Source organism: Chanos chanos, chromosome 10, assembly GCF_902362185.1.
Source record: "Chanos chanos chromosome 10, fChaCha1.1, whole genome shotgun sequence".
NCBI lineage: Eukaryota > Metazoa > Chordata > Actinopteri > Gonorynchiformes > Chanidae > Chanos > Chanos chanos.
Window position 1 is genome coordinate 16,021,667 of NC_044504.1, and position 6,935 is coordinate 16,028,601.

Here is a 6,935-nt window from a genome sequence, read left to right on the forward strand (position 1 = left end):
AGTGGTATTACAGCTACACAGTACAGTATAAGAAAATAAAACTTGCCTGTGGTTACTTTCAAATGCAAATTACTGTCTGTGCCTACAGAGTGTCACAGCTCATATAATCATGGAATGCACTAATGAAATCATTTCAGTATATCTCATATTGTGCTGGGATGAAGATGGAAGTAATGACAATGGATCTTTGCTTTTGTGCTTGAAAATCAGCAGAAAATTCCCATTTATGCTATACCATAATGATTTTCCCTTATTACAGGTGCATCAACATAAGCCCTGAGCACCTTTGACTCATATGACAGAATCGACTTTGTATTTTGGTATTTTTGTATTTTGTTACCGCTATATTATGGCAACTCATTTGAACCAAAAACTGGCTGAAGCACTAAAAACTCTAAATAAATTATGAATAAGAAAAGAAGCCAGAACTAGCACCCAGAGGAGGCATTGAAACTGCATCACTTTTTGAATGACCTTTTGATGTTTTGATGTTTTCCCTGAGGACTGTCTTCCTTCTATTAATAATGTATATTATTACAAACAGGCAGTGTATTTGTGTGTGTGTGTGTGTGTCTGTGTCTGTGTTTATGTGCAAAGTTTTTGGTATGAAATTTGACTTAGCTTCAACAGCAGTGTAACCTGGCCTGTTTGCCTATCAGGATTTATCTACTAGTCTGACCAGGCTGTGTCTCTGAATTTGGATCGTTCAAATGTAGCTGATAAACGTTCACACATTATTGATAAAGACATGAAAGAAGGATGTTTTAAATAAACAATCCAGGTGTGGCCTATGAATGGTTCTTGCAATGCCAGTATTCAATACTACATTCTACCCTTTTCACCACACAGTTTGTCCACACAACTCTCACCTGAATGGAGTGGGGAAATGTAAATTTATGGGAAGGTCCCTCACAAATACTATTCAAATAAATGGATACACATGGCAGCTCGTGCTGAAGATGGAACAGGTCTTTTTACTGACACTTGAAAGTACAAAGATCCACAGCTGTAGATTAGTGTCAGCGATGTTTGATTACAATGATAGGAGACAGGAGAATTAAACAAAGGCAAAATACAGTCTTGAACTGTTATAAGATCAGAGCTATAGGGACTGTACAGTAATAGGGAAGACCAATTGCAATGTGATAGGCTACTAGCACACATCTACTCAAGATTATGAAGATATATGAGAATGTGGCGCTAGCTGCACTTTCAGATAACACAAACCAGGGAGAACAAAGACAGGCTGTGTCCAAAATGGCATACTACATACTACACGTATACTGATTTTGACGTAAAAGTCAAAACTCCAACTTCAGTTCCAGCTGCAGTTCTGAATATAAATGTATCAGTTGCATATTTTGGTGTGATAAGTCTTCATATGCTTTCTTATAGGGCTACTTTTGATAGATGTTTGTTGTAGCCTTGTGTTCGTTTTTAACAGAACAAATAGCCCAACCAATAGCAAACATGTAGTACACTACACGAAAGTTCTCATGCACATCATATGGTATAGTAGGGTGGGAAGTAGTGTGCAGTACACAGTGTATACTGGGCCAGTATGCAGTATGCAGTACTCTAGTATGCCATTTCAGACACAGCCAGAAACTTCGTGGCCAGGTATTATACTTACCCCAAAAGAGGAAAGCTCCACACCATACAACATTTCAGCTGATTCATAACAATCACTAATTACCACAATGTACGGTATCTATTTGGCCTTGCTAGAGTATTACACACAATGCAGTTTCCAAGTCTTACCCATGTGTTAATTAAAAGACTAATTCTAACAAGAAGAAATAAAGGAAAAGACACCCCAAGTAGTGCACTAAGTAGTAGGAGCAGTAGCTGACCCCGGACCAGTTTGTGCTCATTGTCGGCTGACACAGACCACTAGAGTACAGCTTTACGGTTGTGTCAGCACTACACAAAGGTAAAAGGGCTTGAATTAACTAGCTCAGTGATTCTTAACTCCAGCCCTGGGGGCCCACTGTCCTGCATGTCTTTGTTCTAACTCTTCATTATCACAGTTAATTGAGCTAATCAATGGCTTGATGATTAATTGATAAGTGGAATCAGGTGTGTCAGTCCTGAGTAACAACAAAGACGTGCAGGACAGTGGGCACACAGGACTGGAGTTGAGAACCACCGAACTAGCTCACACTCACTGTAGACAAGACCTCTATTTTCCAATGATTTGAAGGGCTAATTCAAACCAGTACTTTCACAAAGGGGCACAGAGCTCCACTAAATTTGGAACACTGATTGGAGTCAAGCAGATTGAAGCCAACCCAGCAACACAGGTGGTTTCCCAGTCAAAAATGATCCACTGAGTGAGCTCTACCACAAACTCATTCCTATCAACTGACTTAATGCTTGCATGACACCTCAATAATGAATCACCTGTGATTCAGCTAGCCGCTAGATTCAAACTCACCAATGCTGATGGCAGGGTCACAATGTCAAACCAACTATACAAGTCATAAGATGTGTTTTTACGCACAGAGATGTGAAAATTGTCTTTTATAGAGAGAGATTCTGTTAGAGGAAAAACGTTATACATCTGTTAGTGGAGAATAAAACTTGTAACATAACTTGTGAAGTCCATTTGTCATTAACCACAATAATGGATGGTAGAAACTGTCAAAGAAAAAGGAGCAAATGATTGTTCATATCTACAAAATCAAGTGGGCTCAAAAAGTGATAGAAAAACCAAGTATATATTTTACATTAACAAGACTGAAGGTTAAAAGCTCTGCAGTCATGTCTAGGACATACATGTTTTTTACTTCCACACAGGGAGACAGATAGTTTCAGTAAAAAACAAACAAACAAACAAACAAAAAACAAACTAAAAGCTGCAACAGGATATCAACAAAAGTTGCTTGCCACAAAAACAGCACCTATCATTTTTGGACATAGGAACTTTGATCATGCAAGCAGATCTGATGTGTGAGAAACTGACAAAGTTAAAGAGAGTTACAATTTCTAAATGTGGACTCACCTTTACTTTTATCGGCGAACACAACTGTTCAGATTACGTTGCCAGAGGTATGTATCTTTAAATATCTCTGTGGGGAAAGTTCCCCCCCTCCTGTCTTCACTCTTCCCTGAAATATACTTTTTTCTGAGCTGAAAAGTTCACTGACATGAAAGACAGATCCTAGTGGTTTCTCATGCTGCTATATCACACTGACAGGCCTGGATTATCATGTCTGGTTATTGCAGGGCTGTTTTGAAAGATTCTTCTCAAAAAGAGGTGCCTTTGATGGGATTAATATCATGGATTTAATTCAACCAGTTTAAATCCCAAGGAAAGATCAGAGCCAAATTTTTATTCTTGGATTCTTGTTAAACAAAACAGAATTGAATGTTTTCCCTAATTGGCCTGGACAGCAAAGTGCATTAACATGTCACCCAGTCGCACGACAGACATTTTCCATTTCCAGGGTTTTTGAAGTGGACTATGCATATTCCCAAGAGTCAGGATTAAATAATAACAAAGGAGACATTTTTAAACAAGCATTGCTAACCCCAAACCTGAGGATAGATAGTGCTGATTTTGGAGAAATGTTGACTGTTAAATATATCAGTGTTTAGTGGACCACAGTGAAAGAGGTAAAAAAAAAGAAACTAAAAGTAAGTCATGCTTGTAAGAATGCTTTAAACTGCACCTTATCATTCTTAGATAGATCAAAAACATTTTATCCTTGATGATAAAATTACATAAGATTTGATATCCACGTAGGCTAACAAATATCAGAGCAGTATGTAGGTCACAATATATGTTGCCAACCTCTGAGTTCAGAAGCACATTCCATAATCCCTACACATGGGCCTTTAAAAGTAAACTGGAAATATTGAAATGGTTCAGTTGTATTTGGAGAGGATAAACTGTGTAATTTTGGACTCTTTGTTATGGGCCATAGTGTATTTTACTGCAATAAATGCAGCACTCCACATACCTAGAAGGAGATTTCCTAGTACCCACAACAAAACAATCTGAGAAGAATAAATCAAAAGTCTGTTTTTCCTGGATCAGAATTTTTAGACTCTGGACAGATTTCTTTTTCTTTCAGTGCTTGTTGCCAGAATTCCATGCACAGACACTGAAAAATCTGTAGATCACTCCATTTACCTCCATGCCTTTTTTGGGCTCACATTGATGTGCAAGTAATACAGATGGTCTATTAATTTCTGCTTGACTAACTACAAAAATGATGTCTTATTCACATGGCAGCGGCATTTCTTTGCACCCTTTTTTCACGGCACAATGCTTCTTTTTGTCTACAAAATCGTTTTGATTACTATATTAGTAAAGGAAGAAATCATATTCAGTGTCAATATATGCACTATTTCTTGCCTTTGCCTTTGGAATAGAGTTTATGGTTTTACCTGGTTGACAAAGAGCAGGTTCTTGAGCTAATGACACGATACATGACTGTGTTTTTAATCTGTAGTTTAAAGTTGCATGGGAAAAAATGTAATCTTGTGAGCTCCAGGGGACATTTCACGTCGTTGCTGGATGGGGAATCAGAGAGCAGTACTGCTGGAGGAAAAGGAAGGGGAGTTCTGAGAGAGTGAGGGAGTTATATGTAAGATATGAGGCAAGTATTTAGCCTGGAGAGTAATAAATTGGCTGCTGCTGATGAGTAAGCCTCATCTCACAATATAACATTCTGCGCTCAAGTTTTTCATTTTACAGTTTCACGGACAAGGCACTGCCGACTGATTTATTTTAGATTTGAGTGTTGGATTTATGGAGGGCTGACTATCAGTATCTTTTTTTCTTATTAACCCAGCATTTCAGTGTGATAAAAAAGGCCTTAATTTTCTTTTATTTAAAGAAAAGTGTAATTTCTGCCTAGCCACTGATTTTTTTTTTGGATACCAGTGGATACCAGTATCAGAAAATGCTATTATGCAGCAGTGCTCTAGTTAACTTGTCGCTGGTCAGTAGCTATGTCACAGGTACATGTAACAATGTTACATTGTTACCATGTAACAACACACTCATTGCTAAATATCATCGCTTAGTATTTTCAAATGTATTGTAAATTCTATATGTATTGGTGATCGCACAAATGATTAAATTCACAGCAACAATGTAGTGGACTCTATAATTAACTTCAAATGTACGGTTAAACCTTTTTTTCTAGGAAAATTAACGATAAAAAAGAAAAAATGAATTAGCATTATCTTTTCAGCTTCTCACGATTAGGCAATAGATAAAAGTAAACAAATCTTTAGACTTGCACCATGCGGTGGATGGAATCACATTACTGAATGCTGTAGTTTGCGTGCAAGGCTAAAGGGATACGCCTTAGGCACAGTGGGGGCTGTATTAGAAATCTCAAGGAGAGGTGTCACCTCTACAGCCAGTACATTGATATAAAGAACCTACTGACCTTTACAGCACTTACATGATGTACTGATGTTCTTTGTTGTTTTTCTGGATAGAAGCTGCTGGATGCTTCTGCAGGAAGAGGAGGAGGGATTTTCCCAAGGTCTCTGACCCACAGTCTAAGCATAGTGTGCGAGGAGGATGAAAGCACTTGAAGAATTGTGTGAGTCTTGAGTTCAAAGCATTGTCCTGTCATCTGATTAATCTCATCCCGACCATGTTTCAGCATACACAGGACAACTGAGTTGTGTGTGTGTGTGTGTGTTTGTGTGTATAAATATGTGTGTGTGTCTGCGTTACCCGCAGGCCATGTTATCTCTGCAGCTGAAATTTAAACTTCACTTTGAGTGACAGATACCTCTGCCTCCTACGCAGAGCAATTTGCCTCTCCTTCCGTTCCCTGTTTTCCACTTTCTCAGACACACACATGCACACACACAGACCATTTTATCTGGGGAGAAGACAGAAATACGACTCAGGCAGGGGGTCGCTCATTTGCATGCATACGGTATCGGAATACATTATTTATCCCAAAAAGATGTTTTACACATATGCAAATGTGACCTTGTGAAATTACAATCAAAATATTTTGGCAGTGGAACTACAGAAAAAGATGCATTTTTTTTAAACGATAGAGAAGTATACTCATTCCTTTTCATGGTTCTTTGATTGTATCCATCAGTATCACAAACCTCTAAGCTCTCTCCCCGTAACGTTCTTATTTCAAAGTTCTTCGGCAGTAGGCTATTCCACACGCCTGCAGTATAGCACATTAGAGAAACGGTTTAGTGAGTTTAAGGAAACGTTTTTAGTGCTGGCTCCACTCTGCTGCATTGCTATGAATAAGTTCATATGAATACCAAGTGATTCCCTCAGGCACCTCCTTGGCTCTGAGAATGCCAGTGAGATTTCAGGAGAGGAAGCTCGGTGTAATTTTTCCTGGTGGTGAGTTCAAGACTTGCAGGTGCTTCACATTTTTATGTTTCAAGACATGATAACACATCACACAGAGAGCGAGGCTCCTCCCCAACCAGTCCTCCCTGCTTCGTTCACTTCTCGCCAGAGAGGTAGTCATTAACGAGAACCAAAACAGATCAGTGAGTTACAGATGCAGTTGCATCATCAGGGGTATTGCTTTAATATAGAATGCAAATGAAAGCAATGGAATGCTGCCAAAACCACTGTGTAGTCAGAGGCCTTTTGATTCCTCCACAGTAATTTCATCTAAAATGCAAATTTGAAACATTTGGAATTGATTAGCTGTGTTGTGTTGCGAGTGCAATGAAATCCTCAGAAAGACGCCTGAGAAATGGTGAGAGCATTTTTCTAGGTTTATGCGTTGGTGGTCCACATCTCCTCAAGTTAAACCAGCATTTTAATACTTTATGTGCCCACAGTGAATACAAAATCGCACGAAAATTAAGTTAATGACTAGGCTAATGACACAAAGCGCAGAATGATCGCTATTCTGCCTCTGGTTGAAGAAAAGAAAATTAATCATTTATAAGCTGTTTATAACCTGCATGATGGT